Genomic DNA, 27,689 nt, shown 5'->3' with positions numbered 1-27,689 from the left:
AATCACCCCTCCTCTGACTAAAATCTCTGTGAACTAGAAGAGTGGACTAGCTCAGTGTCTGAAAAGGGGTTGAAAACTAAAGTTCTTTCAAAACCCAAAATAAACTAGTGTCCTTTAGATTGCTGTCAGTTATCTTTAAAAAATGCAAGGCCTCCATGAGACTCTTATAATATTCTGATAATTTAGACACAGTGATTTTACTCAAGTCTAGTAAAAACAAATTCCTATCCAGTCCAAGCCCACCTACATGATTAAAGAAATGAAATGCAACCTATCGCCAAGAGAGAGTCTCAGGTGGAAAAGCAGTTTCTACAGTGTTTTCAGCCTAAATGCTGCAATCCTACTAGAAAGATCCATAAGTCCCTGACCTCCCTCAACTAGTGACTCATTGTGTGACTCTGAGCAACTCAGTTAACCTCCTTGTGCTCTGTCTTTTGGGTGACATGTTATAAGTGACGCTGCATAGTTCACACACCCTAGTCTCTGTAAATTGCCTTGGATAAAGGTGTCTGCTAAATAAACAAAGAAGAAGAAGAAGAGTAATAATTATAGTAATAATAAAGTACAGTACACCAGTGGACACCATCCCAGAAGAACAGACTGAGCCTGCCTGACTAGAAACTCTGGGGCTTCCAGACAAATAAAACGATGCTATAAACTAGAGGCCACCAGATTATTAATAATGAGCATCCTGTCCCTGTATGAAAGCTGTGGAATGTTAAAACTGTATAATGAATTACTAAGACCTCATCCTGAATATTTTGTTCAGTTCTGGTCACCTCGCTATGAAAAAGATATTGCTGCTCTAGAAAGAGTGCAAAGAAGAGTGACCAGAATTATTCTGGGTTTAAAAGGCATATGCAGACAGGCTAAAATAATTGAATCTGTTCAGTCTTGAACAAAGAAGACTACACGGCGATCTAATTCAAGCATTCAAAATTCTGAAAGGTATTGACAATGTCGACCCAAGGGACTTTTTCGACCTGAAAAAAGAAACAAGGACCAGGGGTCATGGAGATTAGACAAAGGGGCATTCAGAACAGAAAATAGGAGGCACTTTTTTACACAGAGAATCGTGAGGGTCTGGAATCAACTCCCCAGTAATGTTGTTGAAGCTGACACCCTGGGATCCTTCAAGAAGCTGCTTGATAAGATTCTGGGATCAATAAGCTACTAACAACCAAACAAGCAAGATGGGCCGAATGGCATCCTCTTGTTTGTAAACTTTCTTATGTTCTTATGTTTCCAGTTTTTTTCCCAGTCTGACTGATTTGCTGTATCTATATGCATCTGTGACAGGGCAGCTGAGTGGTGTTGTCCCCAGATCAAGGCATTGACGCTCACACAAGTACTACGGATTGAAACAATGTGCGCATATTCATTTTAATTAAACACAAACACTTTCACTCAAAACACAGCTCACAGAGCAAAATAAAAAGCTTAAACAAATAACAGATAATAATAATTTGAACCAAAACAAGTAACATTTGTTATTTTTCTTGTAATTTCATTTTCTCTCTCTCACCCGTTCCTCCTCTCTGAACACCCTCCCGCTATGAGTGTCTACTGTGCTTTTATACATGTGGCCATCTCCGAACTAGTAATCATTAAATTCAGAGATGGTCACATTCTGCACAAGATTTTTAAAATGTGTGGTCGATAGCCAGTTTGTAATAAATCATTAGCTGTTGACCACGCATTCTCATGAGATGTTGTCTGGCAGAGACGAGATGCAAACATCACTCCTGCCAAACTACATTAAACTATAACAATACATTTAAATCAGAACAATACCCCATTCCTTTTCAAATTGTAAATGCATTTCCCAGCAGGGCAGGGCTCTGAAGGCCTTTTGCAGAAGCATAATATCTAATTGTTTCTGTTTAATAAATTCAATAATGGCAGCCCCTTAATATTAATATTTAAGCTCCCAATTTTAAACAGGCTCATTGGAAAATTGGAAAAGGAAAAACATTGATACAGAAAAACAAGCAGACAGAAAAAAATTAATTACTGAGGGGACTAACATCCTGACTCTGTGTTCAAATATTTATGTAGTTTACTGGTAATGCTCTTCAGGTGCACATACTCCTGTGTAGATAGAATAACTAACGAAGATAGAATAACTTAACGAAGATAGAATAACTAAAACAGAGGTCAAAGAACCACTGGCAAACTCAGACCACAACATGGTCTCATTTGAAGTGTTTTTTAAATCCTCAAAAGTAAAGACTAAAGCTAAGGTTTACAATTTTAGAAAAGCAAACTATGAAGGCATGAAACAGAGACTAACAGAAGTAGATTGGAGTAAAATAGAGAAAACACCCACAGAAGAAGGATGGTTGTTCTTCAAAAACGTAGTACTAGAGGCGCAAAACAATTATATCCCTAAAGTAGACAAATCTAAATGTAAAACTAAATTGCCAAAATGGTTTAATAGATCAATTAAAAAAAATATTCAGCGAAAAAAGGCACTTTACAGAGCATTAAAAAAGGACCAAAAAGAAAGTACACAGAAAGAGTACACAGAACTGCAAATGCAAGTCAAAAAGGAAGTTAGAAAGGCCAAGAGAGAAATAGAAATGAACATTGCTAAGGGAGCTAAAACCAATTCCAAAATGTTTTTCCAATATTACAACAGCAAGAGAACATTCAAAGAGGAGATTAAATGTTTAAGAGATACAAATGGCAAAAATCGTAGAGGAAGAAAAAAAAATAGCAAATATGTTAAATGATTACTTTTCACAAGTTTTTACAAAGGAAGATACTGACAACATGCCCCACATGTCATCCAGTTCCTATCCAGTTTTAAATAACTTTAGCATAACTGAGGCAGAAGTGTTAAAGGGACTAGGAGCTCTTAAAATAAACAAATCCCCTGGGCCAGATGAGATCCTCCCAGTAGTACTCAAAGAAATGAAAGAAGTAATTTACAAACCGCTAACCAAGATCATGCAGCAGTCTCTTGACACAGGGGTGGTACCGACAGACTGGAAAATTGCAAACGTAATACCGATCCACAAAAAGGGAAACAAAACTGAACCAGGTAACTACAGACCAGTAAGCCTGACTTCTATTATATGCAAACTTATGGAAACTATAATAAGAGCCAAAATGGAAAATTACCTATATGGTAACAGGGTACTGGGAGACAGTCAACATGGTTTTAGGAAAGGGAGATCGTGTCTAACTAACTTGCTTGATTTTTTTGAGGATGCAACATCGATAATGGATAATTGCAAAGCATATGACATGGTTTATTTAGATTTCCAGAAAGCTTTTGACAAAGTCCCGCACAAAAGATTAATTCTCAAACTGAACGCAGTTGGGATTCAAGGAAACACATGTACATGGATTAGGGAGTGGTTAACATGTAGAAAACAGAAAGTACTGATTAGAGGAAAAACCTCAGAATGGAGTGTGGTAACCAGCGGTGTACCACAGGGATCAGTATTAGGTCCTCTGCTATTCCTAATCTACATTAATGATTTAGATTCTGGTATAGTAAGCAAACTTGTTAAATTTGCAGACGACACAAAAATAGTAGGAGTGGCAAACACTGTTGCAGCAGAAAAGGTCATTCAAAATGATCTAGACAAGATTCAGAACTGGGCAGACACATGGCAAATGACATTTAATAGAGAAAAGTGTAAGGTACTGCACGCAGGAAATAAAAATGTACATTATAAATATCATATGGGAGATATTGAAATTGGAGAAGGAATCTATGAAAAAGACCTAGGAGTTTTTGTTGACTCAGAAATGTCTTCATCTAGGCAATGTGGGGAAGCTATAAAAAAGGCTAACAAGATACTCGGATACATTGTGAAAAGTGTTGAATTTAAATCAAGGGAAGTAATGTTAAAACTGTACAATGCACTTGTAAGACCTCATCTTGAATATTGTGTGCAGTTCTGGTCACCTCGCTATAAAAAAGATATTGCTGCTCTAGAAAGAGTGCAAAGAAGAGCGACCAGAATTATTCCGGGCTTAAAAGGCATGTCATATGCAGACAGGCTAAAAGAATTGAATCTGTTCAGTCTTGAACAAAGAAGACTACGTGGCGACCTAATTCAAGCATTCAAAATTCTAAAAGGTATTGACAGTGTCGACCCAAGGGACTTTTTCAGCCTGAAAAAAGAAACAAGGACCAGGGGTCACAAATGGAGTTTAGAAAAAGGGGCATTCAGAACAGAAAATAGGAGACACTTTTTTACACAGAGAATTGTGAGGGTCTGGAATCAACTCCCCAGTAATGTTGTTGAAGCTGACACCCTGGGATCCTTCAAGAAGCTGCTTGATGAGATTTTGGGATCAATAAGCTACTAACAACCAAACGAGCAAGATGGGCCGAATGGCCTCCTCTCGTTTGTAAACTTTCTTATGTTCTTATGTTCTTATGTGTACTGAAGACTTCCAGAGCAGACACGTTTTGCCTTAAGAGCGGTACAGAATTTTAAAATAAATCAATGTTAGGAAAAAAAAATCATTCACATCAATTCCTCTCTTATCTTTTGTCTGATCTAGGAAGTATTTAATAGTTTGACCACTGTAACCTTCCCAGGCTTTGTGCGACTCTGTAATCTCAGAAGCGAGACTGGAGTCTAACACTGCCTTCCCTTCATTGTCTCACCTGACACAGTGCTGATGCCTGCCTCCTGTGTCAAGGGAGCTCCACTATCAACAGCCCCGCTAACAGCAGCTGTTTCAGTGCTAACATTATGGAGGGACCCAGGTGCGACACAGCATTTCAGCCTGATCCTCAACACCCCTGCTGCCTCTAACACCACTACCCCTAGGCTGACTCGGGCCTGCTGTATTGCCCTCGTCCTCCTCACTTTCTTTCTAAGGATAGTTTTTTCTATGTGCCCTTCACACTCACTTTTGAAACACTTCATTGAATCTGACAATGCAAAAAATTATGTAATCGTTTACATAATTTACACACACCCCCGTCTCCTTCCCATCCACACCCAGCATTCACTGCGTCAGACAGACAAGATAGATAGATAGATAGGTAGATAGATAGATTCAATTGTATTCCTTTACTAGTTTTAATTGTTTCACTAATGTATCTGTCAGTATTTAAGAATTTCATCTGCCATTTCCTTACATTCACCACTGAAACTGAAGTTGCCTTTTTCAGTCGGCCCGCTTTTCACAGACAGCGCGTTCATAGCAACACAGGGAATCCTGTTTAGAACAGTTCAAGTAATCTTACTGTGTCATGAATCTGCAGCAGCAGATGAGGCAAACCTGTCTTAAATTGGGAAAATATAACTCAATTAATTTTACACATAGCCCCTGTAATGTTTCCTTCCATTCCTTTGTCGTTAATGATGTATGAAGAAATTGTCCTGGGCATCTGCCTGGTAATGAAGCTTGAATTTTCCTCCTGTTCTGTAGCACACTCATTTCTTTTTATGCAAATGTAGCACTCTTTATTTAGGAAAACGTGTACTTATTTCACAGTAGTGGAACAGGGGAGAAAACAAACTGGAGTGGTCACCAAGGTTAGTTTTTTTTTTTTTTTTTCTAAAGTGATCATAAACAAAAAAGCCTGTATGTTATTGGAGATCAGCAGTTCTCAATAGAGAGTGGCAAATAAAGCAAAGAGATGTCACTAACTAATGACACCTGAAACCTCTGCTTACTGATGAAGCGCTTCACAGGGACACTCCAGTCCTGCTCTCAGACACTGAACTCTTTCACTGGACTGCAGTGATATTTTCAGACAAAGGGAAATAAATACACCACTCTTAAAGGTTGTAGTATAATAGTGATAATGGCATGGCAGTAGTGTGTTCCCCTGTTATAATGGAACATGCAGTCTCTAGCTTTGTAATAATAATAATAATAATAATAATAACTACAACTGCCAGACAATTTTATGGCTCCCAAGCCAAAAAAAAAAAGAGCCCCATAGTCAGTACCTGTCGAAGCAAATTTAGTTCTCAAGGGTGTCAATATTTTAAATCAGCAACACTTTATCCAAGAAGAAGTCCACAGAAGAAGATTTTAGAACATAAGAACATAAGAAAGTTTACAAACGAGAGGAGGCCATTCGGCCCATCTTGCTCGTTTGGTTGTTAGTAGCTTATTGATCCCAAAATCTCATCAAGCAGCTTCTTGAAGGATCCCAGGGTGTCAGCTTCAACAACATTACTGGGGAGTTGATTCCAGACCCTCACAATTCTCTGTGTAAAAAAGTGTCTCCTATTTTCTGTTCTGAATGCCCCTTTTTCTAAACTCCATTTGTGACCCCTGGTCCTTGTTTCTTTTTTCAGGCTGAAAAAGTCCCTTGGGTCGACACTGTCAATACCTTTTAGAATTTTGAATGCTTGAATTAGGTCGCCACGTAGTCTTCTTTGTTCAAGACTGAACAGATTCAATTCTTTTAGCCTGTCTGCATATGACATGCCTTTTAAGCCCGGAATAATTCTGGTCGCTCTTCTTTGCACTCTTTCTAGAGCAGCAATATCTTTTTTATAGCGAGGTGACCAGAACTGAACACAATATTCAAGATGAGGTCTTACAAGTGCATTGTACAGTTTTAACATTACTTCCCTTGATTTAAATTCAACACTTTTCACAATGTATCCGAGCATCTTGTTAGCCTTTTTTATAGCTTCCCCACATTGCCTAGATGAAGACATTTCTGAGTCAACAAAAACTCCTAGGTCTTTTTCATAGATTCCTTCTCCAATTTCAATATCTCCCATATGATATTTATAATGTACATTTTTATTTCCTGCGTGCAGTACCTTACACTTTTCTCTATTAAATGTCATTTGCCATGTATCTGCCCAGTTCTGAATCTTGTCTAGATCATTTTGAATGACCTTTGCTGCTGCAACAGTGTTTGCCACTCCTCCTACTTTTGTGTCGTCTGCAAATTTAACAAGTTTGCTTACTATACCAGAATCTAAATCATTAATGTAGATTAGGAATAGCAGAGGACCTAATACTGATCCCTGTGGTACACCGCTGGTTACCACACTCCATTCTGAGGTTTTTCCTCTAATCAGTACTTTCTGTTTTCTACATGTTAACCACTCCCTAATCCATTTTGGAATTGGTTTTAGCTCCCTTGGCAATGTTCATTTCTATTTCTCTCTTGGCCTTTCTAACTTCCTTTTTGACTTGCATTTGCAGTTCTGTGTACTCTTTCTGCGTACTTTCTTTTTGGTCCTTTTTTAATGCTCTGTAAAGTGCCTTTTTTTCGCTGAATATTTTTTTTTTAATTGATCTATTAAACCATTTTGGCAATTTAGTTTTACATTTAGATTTGTCTACTTTAGGGATATAATTGTTTTGCGCCTCTAGTACTACATTTTTGAAGAACAACCATCCTTCTTCTGTGGGTGTTTTCTCTATTTTATTCCAATCTACTTCTGTTAGTATCTGTTTCATGCCTTCATAGTTTGCTTTTCTAAAATTGTAAACCTTAGCTTTAGTCTTTACTTTTGGGGATTTAAAAAACACTTCAAATGAGACCATGTTGTGGTCTGAGTTTGCCAGTGGTTCTCTGACCTCTGTTTTAGTTATTCTATCTTCGTTATTTGAAAAGACTAAATCAAGGCATGCCTCCCCTCTAGTCGGTGCCTTGACAAATTGTGTTAGGAAGCAGTCATTTGTCATTTCCACCATTTCTATTTCATCCTTCGCGCTACCCACCGGGTTTTCCCATTTTATTTGGGGGAAGTTGAAATCCCCCATTAGTATGGCTTCTCCTTTGCTACACACATTTCTAATGTCATTGTATAACAGATTATTGTGCTCACCGTCTGAATCTGGCGGTCTATAGCATGTTCCTATTATTATGCCTTTTGAATTTTTGTCCGTTATTCTGACCCATATTGATTCGGCTTTATTTTTTCTTTGTCCAGGTTTAACACCTGGGCTTCAAGACTGTTTCTTATGTATAGCGCTACCCCTCCTCCTCGTCTGTCCTGCCTGTCTTTCCTATACAGTGTATACCCACAAATATTATATTCGTCCCCATCACTCTCAGATAACCACGTTTCTGTAACACCTATCACATCATAGTTACCTGTTAGTGCAGTAGCTTCAAGTTCTAGAATTTTGTTTCTGATACTTCTAGCATTTAGATAAATACATTTAATGGTTGTCTTACCTGAGTTGTTGTTCTTGTTTTGATGCGGTCTCCCTTCTGTTTTTTTTGTTGATTTCTCCCCCCTTCCTTTCTAGTTTAAATGCTTCCGAACCTGCTCGAGGATCTTTTCTCCAAGTAGACTGGTTCCCTTGTTATTTAAGTGCAGTCCATCCCGTCTATACAGATAGTCCTCGTTGTAGAATGTGGTCCAATGATCAAGATAGGTGAAGCCTTCCCGTGTGCACCACGTCTTCAGCCATGCGTTTTGATTTATTATTTCCAGCTGTCCATATGGTCCTTTGCAAGGTGCGGGTAGTATACCAGAAAATACCACAGTTTTGGTTTTCTCTTTTAATTTCCTTCCTAGCTCTCTGAATTTGTTTTGCAGGGATTTTGGTCTGTCTCTTCCAATGTTGTTTGTACCGATGTGGACGACTACTACCGGGTCGTCTCCTGTTCGTTCTAGGAGCCTGTCCACGTTCTCAGTGATGTGCTTGACCGAGGCTCCCGGAAGGCAGCACACTGTTGTAGTAAGGGGGTCCAAACTGCGAACTGAACTTGCTGTGTTTCTCAATATGGAGTCCCCAACAATCATGACCTCCCTTCTTTTTGCTGTCTGGTCACCACTGTCAATAGGGTCCTGGATGTTGTTCCTTTCATTCTCTTGTTGTTGGTTCTGCTCATCAAAATTCTGAAGTGACTCAAATCTGTTGGTTGTTTTGATTTCTGGTGGTTGTGTTTGACGAAGTTTCTTTTTTTCCCTGCTTCTGCCTACCTGAACCCAGCTGTTCTGACCTTCTATCTCCCTGGTGGCTTTCAGTCTGTTAGGGGTGATGCAGACTTCCATGAATTGTGGGTGTGCCAGTTCCTCAAGATCCTGTTGCTGTCTCACTTCTTCCAGCTCCATTTCTAGCATGCTTACTAGTTTATGCAAATCCTGGATCGCGCGGCACTTTACGCACACTTGGTTTAGCTCCGCTGGGTTTTCTCGGATTTCCCACATCAAGCAGGTGTCACAGATTACTGGCTTGAAGACCATGTTGAGGGTTTTTTTTTTTGAAGTTTAGTTTCTTCTGCAGCTGTCAACCTGCTTTCAAACTGCTTCGAAACTGCTCTGTACTTTTTCCACGCCTGTACTTCTCCCACTCGCTGTCGCTGGGAAGACTGCCTCGTTTAACTGCGTTGTTCTGCTGTGCTGTCGGCTCCTCCCCTCGCCCGTGTCTCAAAACGGCGCTGAATTTGAATCAGCTGCTCCGAGTTTCAGCTTGTTTGTTATCAGAAAAACACACGCGGCTGTTTGACTTTGAGCTGCTGCTATGTTTCCCCAATGTCCTCTGTTTTCTGATTATAGCAATTCAAGATGCAATTTCTCCTTTCTGCTTCGAAACTGCTCTGTACTTTTCCACGCCTGTACTTCTCCCACTCGCTGTCGCTGGAAAGTTTTTTTTTTTCAAAAATGCATCAGGCAGCCATCTTGTTTAATGCAAGTTTCTTAAAAGTCAGTTGTATTGCTACAGTGTCAAGGATGAAGTTTTGAGTAAACCGTTTGTCAACTGAGGCAGTTTTAAATTTGATGTAAACATACACCTGGTGGCCATCTTGTTTTATAAAACATAACCATTTTGACATATTTGTGTTCCATTGTTACTGGGACAATAACTACCAAGTTTGGAGTTTGTTGGTGAAACGGTGTTGAAATAGTAGCAGTTTGCTGTTAAGGGCGTGTTTCAGTAAGATTTGTGGCAGATATTTTGATATTAAAATTTATTGCGGAATCTTCTGAGCAAACCTGATGTGGGTTTGAATGCTGATGATATATGCCAAGTGTCAGATCAATCGCTTCACTGGTTCCCAAGAAGAAGATTTTGAAAGGTTTCTAAAAAAATGCATCAAACTGCCATTTTCGTTTAAGGTCAACACAATTTTTTAAAAGTCAGTTGTAGTGATACAGTATCAGGGAAGATTCTTGTGAAGTTTGGAGTTAGTCAAGTAAATCATTTGTCAACTGACGCAGGTTTAAATTTCAAATGTAATCGTATAAGTGGCGGCCATCTTGTTTTATAAAACATCACCATTTTGACATATTTGTATTCCATTTTTACTGGGACGATAACTACCAAGTTTGTGTTTTTTGGACAAACTGTTTTCAAACAGCAGCAGTTTATTTTTAGGGGTGCGTTTCGATAAGATTTGTAGCAGCCATTTTGACATTAAAATGTATCATAGCAACTTCTGCTTCACAAACTTGATGCAGGTTTGGATGCTGATAATATATGTTAAGTTTCAGATCAATCATTTCATCGGTTCCCAAGAAGAAGATTTTGAAAGGTTTTATCAAAAAATGCATCACGGCGCCAATTTCAAGGACGCAGCAGCAACATTTTTTCAGCTTCTGGCAGCCAATTTATCCAGCTTGTTACCTGCCAAGTCAGGACCTGATCAATCACACAGCTTCGAAGCAGCAGCAGTTTAAAGTTTTGGGAAGAAAAAAAAAACAACTTTAACAATAACAATAGGCTTCCCAGCTTTTGGCTTGGAAGCCTAATAATAATAATAAAATCCAAGATGCCATTGAATTTCTGTTCTGCTCAAACAACAGCTTCTTGCACTGAGAGGGAAAAAAATTAATTCAGCACTGTCTCAGCTCCACCTCATGGTGGATCTTAAACACATATCAAAAATAAAGATGTACTTTTGCATGTTTCAGTACATTTAATGTACTCAGCTTTACTCAGTGTGAGTTCGAAGTTATACATGAGACTACTTTTTTGGTTCCTTTATTGGCATAAAGATATTTAATAAAAAAGCAAATATTTTTTTGCCCTAAACATGATTTTTTTTTTTTCAAATCCACTGTATGACCTTGATAATAAATGCAATAAGACCCTTCTTGGGGGTTGTAGGCACTCAACTTCATGTTGTGCCGCACAATGCCCCCAGCGTCCATATATTGGGTGTATACAGACAACCTGTCGGGCCGCATTGCATACTTAACAATATGCTGGCCCCTGGTGGCTACTGAAAATTCTAACTGAAGTCAGAACAGCAAGATAGTTCACATTACATGTTCTTAAAAGGCATGTCATATGCAGACAGGCTAAAAGAATTGAATCTGTTCAGTCTTGAACAAAGAAGACTACGTGGCGACCTAATTCAAGCATTCAAAATTCTAAAAGGTATTGACAGTGTCGACCCAAGGGACTTTTTCAGCCTGAAAAAAGAAACAAGGACCAGGGGTCACAAATGGAGTTTAGAAAAAGGGGCATTCAGAACAGAAAATAGGAGACACTTTTTTACACAGAGAATTGTGAGGGTCTGGAATCAACTCCCCAGTAATGTTGTTGAAGCTGACACCCTGGGATCCTTCAAGAAGCTGCTTGATGAGATTTTGGGATCAATAAGCTACCAACAACCAAACGAGCAAGATGGGCCGAATGGCCTCCTCTCGTTTGTAAACTTTCTTATGTTCTTATGTTCTAGTTGACAACAAGCAAAGTGAAAGAGAGCACCACCCCCAACCAAGGATAGCAGAAGGGGTAAATTGCAAAAATGCATATGTCAGAATGTGAGAAGTGTGGGAATAATCCAAAGACCAAATAGGTCATTAGTACTCAAAACATCTGTGTTTATTAACAAAATCCAAATAATAATTGCCCACCCCTATACCAGCAATGGTATAGGAGATGTAAAAACTGAGGGTTTCACTCCCAAACAATAATCAATTTCAACCTGCATCCCAATCTTCCAACTATGTGCACAATAAAAGTGCTCCTGGAACAGTGGTGCTGGGTTGTGCTGTTTCTGTGCTGTGATGTGCTGTGCAGTGCAGGTAGTACTCTAAGTTTAAGTACCGGCTTTGGGGCTGCAGCTCCCAATCAATGTACCCTGTAAGCACAAAATTTCACGCACAGCACTTCTCTAGCTTTAGGAGCCTGACATTTTTTTTCTTCAGGATATTAATGCTGCACCGCTGCGGAGGTATCAATCACCTGCTTTGCGTATAACAGTTTGGACATCGAGAAAATCCTATTGGTTAAGAGGGACAAAGAGCTACCTGGAAATAGACAATCAAGTGTGTTTTAAGACATTCAGTGCCTACCTACTGATCTGTTGACATAGTGTAAAACGTACTAACACTGATGAGAAGACAATGCTTGTTATTGTTAAGATTTTTTTTCTTCCCAAAACTTTAAACTGCTGCTGCTTTGAAGCTGTGTGGCTGATCAGGTTCTGACTTGGCAGGTAACAAGCTGGATATATTGGCTGTCTGGTGCTGAAAATTTTTTGCTGCTGCATCCTTGATGCATTTTGCACCATGCACTTTGCCACACTGCCTAATGCATTTTTGAAAAAACTAAAAATCTCCTTCTGTGAAATCGTTGAAGTTGTTGATTTTAAACTTGGCATATTGAGAACTAAACACGCTTAGACGGGTATTGATACTGGGGCTTGGGAGCCGTAAAACTGCCTGGCAGTTTTTAATTATTATTCATTTGGACTGCATGTTAAGTTACAGCAACGAACACAAAGGAAAGAAGAAAAGTTAGGCGGATATGACACTGTTGCAAAGTTAAGTGGTATTTTTTTATAAATAAAAAAAACAACAAATGTGAATAAATTGTATAGATTTTTAGCACATAGAAACATACAGTGCCTATAGAAAGTTTAAATCCCCTTGAACTTTTTTCACATTTTGTTGTGTCAGTGCCTCAGAGTTTCATGCATTTAAATGAGGATTGGAGGGAGACCTGGGTCTGGAGTATTGCACAGCACTTCACGTGCAGGTAAAATGTAATAATATGCAAGCACGGAGAATTGCATTTTATTAATTCACGTGCAGTTGTACCAAGACTCCAATTGAATGATTGATTAGCTTTGCACACCTAGATTTGACAATATTTGACCATTCTTCTTTACAAAACTGTTCAAGCTCTGTCAAATTCCTTGGGGAGTGTTCATGGACAGCAATCGTCAAGTCATGCCACAAATTTTCGATTGTATTTAGGTCAGGGCTCTGACTGGGCCACTCAAGGACATTTACCTTTTTGTTCCTTAACTACTCCAGTGTAGATTTGGCTGTGTGCTTTGGGTCGTTGTCATGGTGAAAGGTGAACTTCAGTCCCAGTTTCAGCTTTCTTGCAGAGGACAGCAGGTTTTCCTCAAGGACTTCTCGGTACTTTGCTCCATTCATTTTCCCTTCTATCTTGACAAGTGCCCCAGTCCCTGCTGATGAGAAACATCCCCATAACATGATGCTGCCACCACTATGCTTCACAGTAGGGATGGCATTCTTTGGGTGATGTGCTGTGTAAGGTTTGTGCCTAATATAACGCTTTGAATTTAGGCCAAAAGTTCCATTTTAGTTTTGTCAGACCACAATACTTTTTGCCACATGGCTACAGAATCTCCTGAGTGCAACGTGTTATTTCTTTGGTTTGGTAATTAAAGGAAGGTGCTGAAAGGATGGAAAGTGTGGTCTGACGATCTTGAGCATTTATAGTGCTTCTTCTTTCTGATATTTTCGAGTTTGCTTGTTGCGTGTGTTGCATCTACTGACAATCACATTTGCTGATCATTGTTTAGCAGGGCAGTTTATATTAACCATAATGTCACATATTTAGTATTCAACTAAGCTGCCGATTGACAGAAAATTAGCGCTCAGAGAAGACTGTAGTTCGCTCAGTACAAAAAATAATGGAGGGAACATTGCTCCCGATGCCTAATCCTCGGCAACAAACAAAACAAAACACAGCGCTCTCCCCAAAATGCACGACTTCCGGTTGCCACCTACCATAGAGTCAGTCCATCTATGGGAAAGCGTACTACCCTTGTACATGGTTGAGCACCTTTTTTGAGTGAATGGTGTATGCGGCAGAGACGCATGGCTCTTTGATAGAAACAGCTTCATTTCTTTGAAGTTTTTTGCAGGTATAAGACTTTTAAAGACTTGGGGTGGGGTGGCTTTGACAGACTCACTGAGAACAGAAACTGACCAAGAATATCACCGTTACTGGAAGCAGGCTGATCTTTCAGATACAAATTGAACATTTGTGAAACTGCATATGTGTTCAAATATTGTAATAACTGTATTGTGTTTTAAAGAATATAAAGCCAGCCAAATTACTAAACAAATTGTTAAAACATAAGAAAGTTTACAAACGAGAGGAAGCCATTCGGCCCATCTTGCTCGTTTGGTTGTTAGTAGCTTATTGATCCCAGAATCTCATCAAGCAGCTTCTTGAAGGATCCCAGGGTGTCAGCTTCAACAACATTACTGGGGAGTTGATTCCAGACCCTCACGATTCTCTGTGTAAAAAAGTGCCTCCTATTTTCTGTTCTGAATGCCCCTTTGTCTAATCTCCATTTGTGACCCCTGGTCCTTGTTTCTTTTTTCAGGTCGAAAAAGTCCCTTAGGTCGACATTGTTAATACCTTTTAGAATTTTCAATGCTTGAATTAGGTCGCAGCGTAGTCTTCTTTGTTCAAGACTGAATAGATTCAGTTAGCCTGTCTGCATATGACATGCCTTTTAAACCAGGAATAATTCTGGTCGCTCTTCTTTGCACTCTTTCTAGAGCAGCAATATCCTTTTTTTAGAGAGGTGACCAGAACTGCACACAATATTCAAGATGAGGTCTTACTAGTGCAGTGTACAGTTTTAACATTACTTCCCTTGATTTAAATTCACCACTTTTCACAATGTATCTGAGCATTTTGTTGGCCTTTTTTTTATAGCTTCCCTACATTGTCTAGATGAAGACATTTCTGAGTCAACAAAAACTCCTAGGTCTTTTCATAGATTCCTTCTCCAATTTCAGTATCTCCCATATGATATTTATAATGTACATTTTTATTTCCTGCGTGCAGTACCTTACACTTTTTTCTATTAAATGTAATTTGCCATGTGTCTGTCTACTTCTGAATCTTGTCTAGATCATTTTGAATGACTTTTGCTGCTGCAACAGTGTTTGCCATGCCTCCTATTTTTGTGTTGTCTGCAAATTTAACAAGTTTGCTTACTATACCAGAATCTAAATCATTAATGTAGATTAGGAATAGCAGAGGACCTAATACTGATCCTTGTGGTACTCCACTGGTTACCACACTCCATTCTGAGGTTTCTCCTGTAATCGGTACTTTCTGTTTTCTACATGTTAACCACTCCCTAATCCATGTACATGTGTTTCCTTGAATCCCTACTGCGTTCAGTTTGAGAATTAATCTTTTATGTGGGACTTTGTCAAAAGCTTTCTGGAAATCTAAATAAACCATGTCATATGCTTTGCAATTATCCATTATCGATGTTGCATCCTCAAAAAAATCAAGCAGGCTGGTTAGACACGATCTCCCTTTCCTAAAACCACGTTGACTGTCTCCCAGGATACTGTTACCATATAAGTAATATGGTACTGTTCAGAAAAAAATCTATAATGTCCTCTGCATTAGTGTATGAGAATATTGTAGGATTATATATTCCTGATTATTCTAGTATAACAGTACAAATTATTATTATTATTATTATTATTATTATTTATTTATTATTATTATTATTATAGAAATCGTTGTAAGTCTGAGTAAGAAGGAGCTGGGTTGGGGTCATGTTGACCAGAAATTTCTGTGAAATGAGCTAAACTCTCATTAACTGAGAGTTACCAGTGCCAAAAGGCTTATAGAAATGCAGACGCGAGCATTTCATTAAATTAGAAAAGTTGTCTACAGTGCAAGTTCTTATCAGGAAGACTTTAATTGGGATGATGTTTGTGAACCAAAAATACAGAGTAATTTGTAATACAAAAGAAAAGCAACTGTTGGACAGAATTACATTTAAAACTAAAAAGAAGTGTCACATTTAGTTAGGCTTTGCTGTGACAGAAAATAGAAGTATTTATTACAGGGAAACTTAAGTTTAAAAGTGAAACTATAACTTAAAGCTGTAACCTAGTTTGTTAACTTGGGTACATGCATAAAGCCACAAGTTTTTTTAAGTAGATTTACTGCAGGGTACTCCTTGTCTCTGCTTGCCTGAGTGAAGCAAAGTTGGGGCACTAAAGCTGGTTTGCTGGTCAGTTGTGTTTCCCATTCAGACTATAAACTGTTATAAAAAGTTTTGCATGAGCGAGGCAACTGGACACTAACAGATAAAGAAAAATTAATTTTGGTATCCAGAAGCAGGATTTGCTGGTCAAGCTGTCCTCAGTTCAAGGTTTTTGCTATGTATAAACCTTTAACTGAACTAACAAGAAGTACAAGAAAAACAAAGTTAATGTTCATTACCTCATTATGTTATAAAATTAATGAGAGCTTGGTAGTTGTTTGAAATTGAGATGTGGACCACTTATTTGTAGAGATATCGGTCCAAGATGTTTCTTGAATCCGGCAAAACATGACTTGGCGAATTTGGAAAAGAACTGACAGTAGAATTTCATTTTAATTAAAAGTAACCTTGGCAGGTAAACACAGTGTCTGAAACTTGTATGCACAGGGAATTTTTAGAAACAATAGTTTAAAGCCAATATACCACTATTACATGTAACAGTTTTCTATAGCCTGGATTTAAATGGAAATAACTCAACCTGCAACTATAGACTCAGAAGTTTGTTATGAACCTTTTAATAGTCTTTATACAACATTTATTTTCTTAACACACATCTATGCATGAAACAAATCCAACCTACTGAAAATAATGTTTTTGATATTAAGGAAATATATTTTAAACTCGGATTGGAATAATGAAATACTATATATTAAATAACATCTCTCTATATGCATTCATGGTAGGGGGGAGGGGGAGTGCGAGAAGCTTAAAACGTTTTTTTTATTATTTAAAATGTATACGTGACACGATATTCTGTAGATGACACAGGTTGATTCTATGGTAGTATTAATGCAGGTTGATTCTATGGCAGTATAACCCCCCCCCCCCCCCAGATATGCAAATTGTCTAAGACTTTGGCACATCAGTGTATATTGGAAGGTAAGAACGATTTTGAATGTATATTTATGCATTTATATTGATGCATTTCTATAAGGTAATAATTTCTAAATTATGTTTTAGCTTTAGAGAATGATATATTGTATGTTCTAGGATTTAGTGGTGGCCGTTTTTAGCTTTTTACATGCATGGCCTAAGGGCAAAACATGCTGATATACCTGTGAAGGCACTGGAACGCCCAGGCTGCCTATTAGCTGGGATCCGAAGTGGTCTGTAACCTCTCGATCCATTATTAAGCATTTAATAAACAGAAGGAGTGTTAGTACTACTCTGATTTGTTAAAACCTCTAATTGAATGAGTTTCTGTGATTTTTATGATTATTTGAAAGTTGTCTGGATACATTGCAAGCCCATTGCACGAGCAATCCACTTACAGGAGTCCAAAACATCTCTGTCTATTTTTTCAATACAATTCAATGCAAAATGACTCTTACTCCAATGCACACGAACTCAAACGGAATGGAAAAAATAGAAGCCTGTACTACATTTACACTTTTGTGTTGTTCCTGCGCCTGCGGTGTACATACATTCATTTAAATCAATCCAGTTACATTATTTAAAAAGGTAAAAACTGAAATCAGAAAATTCTGACATAGTGCCCTGTTATTTATTAATCTGTTTTTGCTTTATTTCACTGTCAATTTTAATTTTTGATGTTAAAGCTGAAAATCATGTTAGAAATCACAATAAAAATCCCCATTTCTGTAATGCTAATAATACTGAATATTAAAAGAAACTACTTTGTTAAATGTTCAATGTTATTGTAAATGTTATTCCTCTACAAGTGTAGTGAATTAGGTATACCATTTATTTATATATAAATGAGTCTTTAGGCGCCCTGGTTACGAACGGTCAAGTGTTAATAACTGAGACATACCATAATAGTTGGTGAGATCAGATAGAACTCAGATTACCTTAGACAATAACCGACATTCACACAATGTGTCAGAAATATAAAACAATAGTTTATTTAAGAATAAAAAAGGGTGCACAACTAATCTAATATTACAAAAAGGAAAGTCTATTGGTTAAAGATATGCATCAATAGTGTACAGTTAATTGATTCCACAATCAAACCATTACAATGACCATAACATCATTAGCATACATGGGTCATTCAGAACAGAAAATAGGAAGCACTTTTTTACACAGAGAATCGTGAGGGTCTGGATCAACTCCCCAGTAATGTTGTTGAAGCTGACACCCTGGGATCCTTCAAGAAGCTACTTGATGAGATTCCTGGATCAATAAGTGTGTTAATTTAGTTTAGACGTGATGAACCAAACTAATAATATGCTGATAGTTGATTATGTATTCAAATTAACTCAGAAATGGGGCAATGATCAAATTCTCTGCATTTATGAGGCAAACTCCTTTGAGTTGCACATTTCAACAGCATGATACATTTCTTACACACTCTAAAACAAGAAGTTATATTCTATTCCTAGAACAGTTTATCCACTTAACTTTATAGCATTTGCTTCAGTTACTTTCTTGAGTAATAAAGTATTTAATACTAGATATGCTGAATACTTATCGATTTCCATATAAAGAAGTCAGTCTGTGTCGATGCATACTGCAGCGCTCTGGAATCGAAGTTCCAATGAATAATGTACTTTGCTGTACATATTGTATTGCGTATGCTCGCAATAAACAAATAGCTATTTTCAAATGGAGATCAGCTTGTTGATCTCCAAGTCTTGCAGCTTTATAGTTGTTGTTGGCAGTTTTCCAACTGGAAATAGTTCCGCTGATCAGACATAACTCAGTTCAGACAAAGCGTTGCAATTGAAGCTATATAGTTCTTAGAAGTGTTCTTGTTCAATTTTGTGTGGCTCGTACATCACCTAAGTTCTAGCTGCTGGCTTTGTTTCCGTTTATTGTTTCTCTCGCAGGGCAAAGAGATATGGCTCTCTTCAAAGCTGATTTCAGCCATTCTTCAGAACATTGGTTCTTCCTTGCCTTACGTGAATTCGAGCACTTATGCTCCCATGATTCAGAAACTTTCTTCAGAGCAGTTTAGCTTCCATTTCATTCCTCCGAATGCCAAGCCACTTGTAGTGGGTGGAGTTCACTTCTTTCTTTTGCCTGGAGTGCTGTTTCTTATGTGGGGCAAACTCATGCATGTGCAGACTCCAACTCTCTCTCATAGGCAAACTCAAGCATGTGCAGACTCCAGCTCTCTCTCATAGGCAAACTCAAGCATGTGCAGACTCCAGCTCTCTCTCATAGACAAACTCAAGCTTGTGCAGACTCCAGCTCTCTCTCATAGACAAACTCAAGCATGTGCAGACTCCAACTCTCTCTCTCTAATAGACAAACTCAAGCATGTGCAGACTCCAACTCTCTCTCATAGACAAGCTCAAGCATATGCAGACTCCAACTCTCTCTCTCATAGACAAACTCAAGTCCTCTCATGGGCGCACACTCCTGCTTTTCTTAAAGGCACGCAGCTGGTTTTGTTGTCCTGACTTCCACCCTGTGATTGGTTAATTTGGTTATTTTGGGCTGTGCATGTGGGGTGTTTCTCACTGGTTGTTCTTGTTCAGAGACAGCCCGTTGTTCTCAATTGGTCCTTGTTTTACCCTGTTGGCTCTTTTTATGAGAGGTACTGTTCATTGTCTGAAGTGTCAAAGCATACTTAAAACTGTCTGTCTTGCCTTCTGCAAGATATTGCCGGTGCCTAAATGTTTCATTCAATGATCGGTAGGCCACATCGCTCGGGAGTGCCCAGCTATGGAAAGTAACCTCACCCAACCAGTTAGGAGTGTTTAATTACCTCAGTCACTCCAGCAGATGGGTTTTGTCATTCCTGTTACCATTGATGGTACACAAACCCAAGCTTTCTTGGATTCAGGGTGTGGTTAGTCCCTAATACAAGAAAGCTTAATCTCACTGGGAAGCATAAACAAAAAAAGGGACAGGTACATACTAAATGCATTCATGGGGATATGCGCACTTAATCAAAGGTTGCTGTAAATGTAAGTCTTGGCCACATGTGACGTGTGTAGAAGTTGGTATGTGTCCTCACTTGCCAGTGCCTGTCATTTTGGGGCGGAAATGCGAGCAGTTCAAGATTGGCTAGCTGCTGTGATGGCCCCATCCTCCATATTGGCTAAGAAAGAGGAAGTAATTGAAGAGATCTTCCTCTTTTGCGATCCAATGTGGTTTTGCTATAGATTTAAACCCCAAAAAACTAAACAGGAATGCTGGGCTCCTAAGAATGATGGATGGCAATGGAAGGAGTCCAAGAAGGTTCAGGTGGGGGTCTTAACAAGTGAAAATTAAAAAAGAGAAACTTAAGTTACATAAAGGCTTTTTATAAGAGAATAATTGACATAAATTATGTAAAACATTATGTTAGATAAATTACTTAATGTAATAGATACACATGTATTTTGTAGACTCATACTTCTGCATTAATTATTCTTCCTATAGATGCAGTTTTTTCTTCAAAGCGTACATTCAGTCAAACTACTGTAAACATTCTGTTTATAAATCTAAATAGTCCTTGTATCGCATCAAAAGTAGCTCACGTGACTGAAGAAGAAGCTGTTCATGTACCTGTCCAGACCTCTGTTATTTCTTTATTAAGCTCTGTACTAAAGCCAGTTAATCCTGATTGTGCGCACACACCCAGTGAAAGTTGTGTTCAGGGCTCCCATGTGTTCAATAAAAATAGCACTTACGTCTTTAGGGACTGCCGTAAGCAGAGTTGTTAGTGTTTCCAGTTTGATGGCGTGTGGTGCTGACTGTAAATACAATAAAGGGCAGTTCACATTTACTGAACTTAAAGGTACTTTGGCTTTAATAAAATAAAAGACCACCAATGTAGGTGTATAACAGAGTACAGGTAATGAGACAAGCTTGTTTATTTTTTTTTTGCGGAAAGTAACTGCAATTTTATTAGTCCCATTGAAAATCTAACGCATTATATTACCTTGTTATTGACAAAAGTAATATTATTACTGTAACTCTGCTTCTCACATGGTGACTTGTTCTTAGCAACCACTTGCTAATTCTTACCAGAATCCTTCTGGAAAATGACATTGAAGTTGAGAGTTTACAGCTAAATATGTGTGTAAGAAACATCAGTACCCCAAACTGGGAAAGACCACCAGCCTAAACCAAGAAAGGGATATTAAACTGTGAAATGAGTTCTTTGACCTTTCCTTCTTTTATTTTATGTAAATATGGCAGTGAATGTCTTAAAAGTAATAGGATTTTCCTTTTTTAAGAACTTTTAGGATATCAGTAAGTGAGATATGTATCATTCCAAATGACAACTCAAAAATCAACTGCAAAATAATTTGCAATTGGCAAAGGATTCTTAAGTGTGAATTGCTCTCCTATGCCGTCTCCCAATTAGCAGGTATCCCTATATTTCATTGAAGGATGAGAAAATAAGACATCTCAGCAATGTTTCATTAAGCGAGACGGTAGAGGGCATGACCACGACCCACAATAAAAAGCTGGGTAAGCATAAAGAATTTGCTTCCAGCAAAAAGTAAGCCTGCCTGTCATGCTCTGATAGTTCATTAACCCATGATTTCAAGTATAATATGGGGTTCATGGTCTGCTGTACAGATGCTATGATGCAGTGCAGTGGGAGAGAGAAGCCTGTCGTGGAATGGCATTCAGTGTACTGTCAGAATTCGTACTTACTCGCATTACTCTTTTTATTGATATATATGCTCTGAGCACTTTCTTAAACTCAGGGAAAAAGTTCAAGGAGGACATAAAGATGTTTCTGATTCCTGCAAGTGGATTGTTCATGCACTGGGCTTGCAACTTATCCAGATGACTTTTTAGTAATCAAGAAAAACACACAGACACATTTAATTTGAAGTTTTAACGAATTAGAGCAGTACGAGTGCTTTTTTCAGTTTATTAAATGCTTTAACTATTGGATTGGTTGGTTGCGCAGACCACCATAAATCCCAAGTCTTGGTGATCCAGTGCTTTACAGGTTTAAAAGCATTAGTACTTCAATACAGTAATATGAATATGGTGGTTATATATTTAGCTTGAATAGAGTGCCGTATATAGGCCTAAAATGTAATGATACAAAGGCGTTAAAGAAAAATGCGTTCTTTAAACAATTCTCTATGTATGTATTTATTCATGAACTCCTAACAAGGGAAATAATGAGGGAACGAGGGAAAATGATAGGTTGCGGATGCAACCCTGGTTCCCTGAAAGAGAAAATAACCATCAAGGTATGGGATATTGCCGTCAGGCAGTAGGGATTGGCTGAGCTTTATAGCAAAGCTGCCGATAGGCCTCTGCGCGAGCTGCCGTGTAAGCCCGCCCCCCTGGGAGCTTACTATACGCAGCGCACGTAGACTCTCTTCCTCTTATGCTCTTCAGGCCGTGAAGGCTTCTGGAGTGACCTCGCGGCTTTATGGTTATTTTCTCTTTCAGGGAACTGGGGTTGCATCCGCAAATTATCGTTCCCTTTCAAGTCGAAAATAACCATCAAGGTATGGGAACAGTGTACCCAAGCCGTCACGAGGGAGGATTCTCGGCAGTAGGGCAAACTTACGTCATAACGCAACTGTGTAGGCAATACATCTAGGCATATGCAGAGCTGTGCCTCAGCGTCTATGCTCTCAATGACACCTGTGGTATAGACAACACCATATTGTCATCCTGAGGTGCCATAGAGTGTAGTACAGATGCTCCAAATAGTGGAGCAGAGGAATCCAGTACGTTCAACCGGTAAAACCTCATAAAAGTATGCAGTGTAGCCCAACTAGCTGCCGCACAAATGTCAGACACCGGCACCCCTCTAAAGAGGGCCCAAGATGTCGCCATACCCCTAGTGGAATGAGCCTTCAACTGCCTTGTTGGCGGGAGGCCTGCAGATTCATAAGCTAATTTAATAGCATCCACTATCCAATAAAAGGCATTGTTTAGACAATGGTTGACCCAAAGTCTTAGAACCATGGCATATGAACAATTGTTCTGTTTGCCTCACAGTTTGCCTCGCCTCATGGTCAATATAACACCTCAATATTGTAATCGTTCTTCCTCTGGGGAAGAAAAAGGAGGATGGAACGCCATCAACTCAACTGGTTGGTTCATATGAAACGGGGATATGACCTTTGGTAAAAAGGCTGGATTTGGGCGCATGGAGACCTTAGAACCGTGTCCTGCGAAACAAGTACATGATGAATGCGCTGACAGTGCATGTAACTCGCTGATACCACTGACAGCAGAAACGCAGTTTTAATAGACATGGGGTTCATATCCACGGTGTGGAGAGGCTCGAATGGTGCCTTGGTAAGGGCTTCTAGCACCACGTCAAGGCTCCATGACGGTAAACTGGTCTTCTCGGAGGTCTCAAACATCAAGCGCCCTTGAGAAACTGCAATGCCAGAAAATGGCAACCTGGTGATAACCCGTCAATTCGTACATGGCAAGCTGATATGGTGGCTAAATACACTTTAAGTGTAAATGGAGATTTCCCTTCATCTAACAGTATCTGTAGAAACTGTAATATCACTGCTATAGGACAAGATATTGGGTCATGGCCCCCTCCAGACACCAATTTTGGAACAACTGCCACTTGTACGTGTAGCACTCTGAATGGTCGAAATCACCGCCGTCATTTAATAGAGAAAAAGACCTAGGAGTTTTTGTTGAATCAAAATTGTCTTCATCTAGACAATGTAGGGAAGATATAAAAAAGGCCAAAGATGCTAGGATACATTGTGAAACGTGTTGAATTTAAATCAAGGGAAGTAATGTTAAAACTGTACAATGCATTAGTAAGACCTCATCTTGAATATTGTGTTCAGTTCAAGTCACCTCGCTATAAAAAAGATATTGCTGCTCTAGAAAGAGTGCAAAGAGCAGCGACCAGAATTATTCCAGGTTTAAAAGGCATGTCATATGCAGACAAGTTAAAAGAATTGAATCTATTCAGTCTTGAACAAAGAAGACTACGCGGTGACCTAATTCAAGCATTCTAAATTCTAAAAGGTATTGACAATGTCGACCCCACTGACTTTTTCAACCTGAAAAAAGAAACAAGGACCAGGGGTCACAAATAGAGGTTACAGAAAAGGGCATTCAGAACAGGAGGAACTCCAGAATAGGAGGAACTTTTTTACACAGAAAATCATGAGGGTCTGGAATCAACTCCCCAGTAATGTTGTTGACGCTGACAACCTAGGATCCTTCAAGAAGCTGCTTGATGAGATTCTGGGATCAATAAGCTACTAACAACCAAACGAGCAAGATGGGCCGAATGGCCTCCTCTCGTTTGTAAACTTTCTTATGTTCTTAACGGGATGTGGCTACTCTGTGCTTGAGTCCCATACTGACCTCTATGCTTTGTCCTTATTTCAGGTCCCAGGCAGCGTGAAGTCTCCGCCAATCAGGGGTTAACGAGCGCCCCTTTACAGAAGTCTCAGATTCTGGGTACCCTTCTCTCTACCTCCTTTCATGTCCTGGTCTACCAGGACTGACTTCCTCCCGAGGGGCAGCTCTTCGAGTCATACACTTGGTTTGTGTTTTCGGTTGCTGGGTCCTTTGCGCCTGGGATGTGTCGACATCGCCACCCTCAGTCAGCAACCACTGCAACTAGTCACCACCAGTCTGCAACTAGTCAAGGCTTCAGCCCACTCCTCTATCCTAAGTCCAGTCCTTTCTAGCCAGCACCCTGTACTACTAATCGTTACTTTCTGCTTCTTCTGCCCTATCCTTACACCCCAGCGCAAGCACCATGAATTGAACAATAATGGTTATAAAAATACTTGACTTAAGGCAGCTATCCTGGCAACAAACCCAAAAAACACATTTGGGGAACACACCAATTGTCCCCTAGAGGCAGCTAGTTGTAAAGACGACAGTGCCCAAAAGAACCATATGTAATCAAAACTACACTCCCCAAAACAGTGACACACTAACACAATCAGGTGAAACTTATACTGAAGTGCAAACCAATATAATTAGACCAATATAAAAAAAGAAATCAAAAAGGTGAACAATAATGTGAAAAAACCAGAAGCCCTCCACCTTGTGCTCTTTAAACAAGTAACTATGTTAGGTTTTATTATCACTATGTTGCAGGAATTGCACACTATTGACAATACCTGGTAAAACACAGTATTAAAAGGCAAATATATGCAGTATTATCCGTAATCCTTGAACACAGTTTAATGCTAGTTTTTATGTACTGTACAATGTTGTAATCAGACACTAATGAATGTTAGTTTGGTATAATTATGTACAGTTGTCCCGTGTTATACTGCCCGTGTTATCTGAAAATAAGCAAGTCAGCAAGACATCGCAAATGTTTTCTCGCCTCAGTGAGGCACATACTGTCAAAGGACAATTGGAGACATTCTAATGGATAAAAACAAATGGCTGACCTTGATGGAACGGGTCAGTTTGTCTAAACTGAAAAAGCTTGACACAGTGTAAATTAAGTGACTTTTATAACCACAGTAAATGTAAAAAAAAAGTACAGTAAGAGGTTGGTTTGTTTGTTTACGTGCAAGTTTTGTACAAATGAAGGCTGAGTTAAACTAAAGCATCAGTTTTATAAACAGCAGAATAGTTTTTCTTTCACTTCGCTTAAAAAAAGTGTTTGCCTGTACATATTCAACGTTTTGTTTTTTTATGCTTAAAAAAGAATGCTGCTGAGCTTAAATTGCTTTGGGAATTAAATAGATGGCATCGTTCAATGGGGGGTAGTATTCAGCAGGTTTTCAGTCATGCCACAAACACTAAAGTTCAAATGCCCAGTACAGTTTAAAAAAAAAAAAATAGAATTGTACGCATTTTTGTTTTTATGGAATTGTTGTTTGGGTAATTTGACACTAAATTAGTTATTTTTTATTTATTTATTTATTTTTTAACTATAAACTGTTCCTCAAAAGTAACTCTAATTGTATAACTAAAAAATAAAACAAAGTTGCAACCCCGTGGGATCCCCCTGCCAGTCCTGGCAGTGACAGAGAGGTGGGGAAGGTGTGTGGGCTTTCCCTCTCTGAGTGGCTGGGAGGCAAGCCTTGGGGGGTTGCTGGGCCTATAAATGAATACCTTGTTGTTTCCCTCTAAACGAATACAAGCCAGTAGAAGCACTATGGACAGAATAACTAGAAATAAACAAAAAAAGGAAAGATTATTTTTGCAACAGTAATTGTCTAGGGCAGTGAATAAACTCTGGAGTGTTGCTTGGCTACCTGGGCTGTGCGGGTAGCAACGGTCAGGGTACATGTTGTAGAGTGAAGCACCTTTGTTTTGTAGTTTTGAGTAATATTGTTTTATTTTTTGCTTTTTCTTTGTACCTTCTGCTTTTGATTATTTAATGCACCTGCGTGTGCACTGAAGGTGATCTGTGGGAGTATTTATACCATTGCTGGTAGTAAGAGTACAACAGTGCCACCTTGTGGCCGCAAATAAATCGGACACCAAGTGGTGTTTAGAGCCCCAATTTTCTGTCTCCTGTGTCAGTGAATTCCCCCACCCTTCCACAGGCCTATTAAAAGCAAACACTGACTCTGCTTCTTTCATCAATGTATTAAAAGTATCCATGTAGTTAGGAAATAAAGGGTGTGATTATTTAATATGATTGTAAATTCAAAATATTATTTCCCTATTGCTTTGAATAATAAAAAAAAAAAAAAAAAAACTGCTATTGTTAAAGGCATGTATATTGTGGATATTTTAAAATCTTTGATTTTAAGGAGTTGACAAAGTTAACCCTAGCCACCACACAAAGGGGATGGAATGGGTTATAGTCATGTTTTTAGATCAGTCAGTTACTAGTAACTGGACGAGCACAGGTGGGCTGAATGGCCTCCTCTTGTTCGTAAATGTTAGTCTACTTTGATACACAGCAAGTGAAGGAGGTGTGCAGAGCAAAGGGATAGTGCAGCTGTTTACATGGTTTCTAGTCTCACTCACATTTCTCTCTCTCTCTCTCACTTCCTACAAAGCCGTTATCCTCAGCTCTGTACAGGAACCCCAGTAGTCAACAGGCAAGTGTGCATCCATTCACATCCGTAACTTACAGGTGTACACGCCACATTCCAATCTTAATAGAAACACTAACCAATAACAACAACAAAAACTGCCCTAAACTAACAGGACACAAGGAGCATGTAGGAGCTTGATTTGCCTGAATTGCCTGATATGGGAATATCAACTAAATAAATAGGCAATACTTATGGAAACCATTGTATGTTGAGCCCTTGCAACTGTCATGTTGTTAGATTGCCATCTACTGGTCAAAACAAGAACTCGTAAAAATCACCTGAATCCATCAATTATTTAGGAGACGTCTCTAAAATTGGATGAAATCTTTCATTGTGTTTTGTGGAAATTTGGATCAATAGATTCTTATTACTAGTGATTTGGTTGCAATTCCCACCACCCTCCATTGCATATTAATATGTTAATCACTGATGCTCTCTGACAGCACTGGCTGTGTAATGAATCTCCACATATGCTGTGTAAGACTGGAGAAGTGAGATGAAATGTAACAGCTACCATAGTAAATATCTAAGGTGTTAGGTTACTTTGTAAACTGTGATTAAACCACTCATTCCAATTTCATATTCTACAC

The sequence above is a fragment of the Polyodon spathula genome, chromosome 22, assembly GCF_017654505.1.
Source record: "Polyodon spathula isolate WHYD16114869_AA chromosome 22, ASM1765450v1, whole genome shotgun sequence".
Taxonomy (NCBI): Eukaryota; Metazoa; Chordata; class Actinopteri; order Acipenseriformes; family Polyodontidae; genus Polyodon; species Polyodon spathula.
This window is presented reverse-complemented; position numbering follows the sequence as displayed.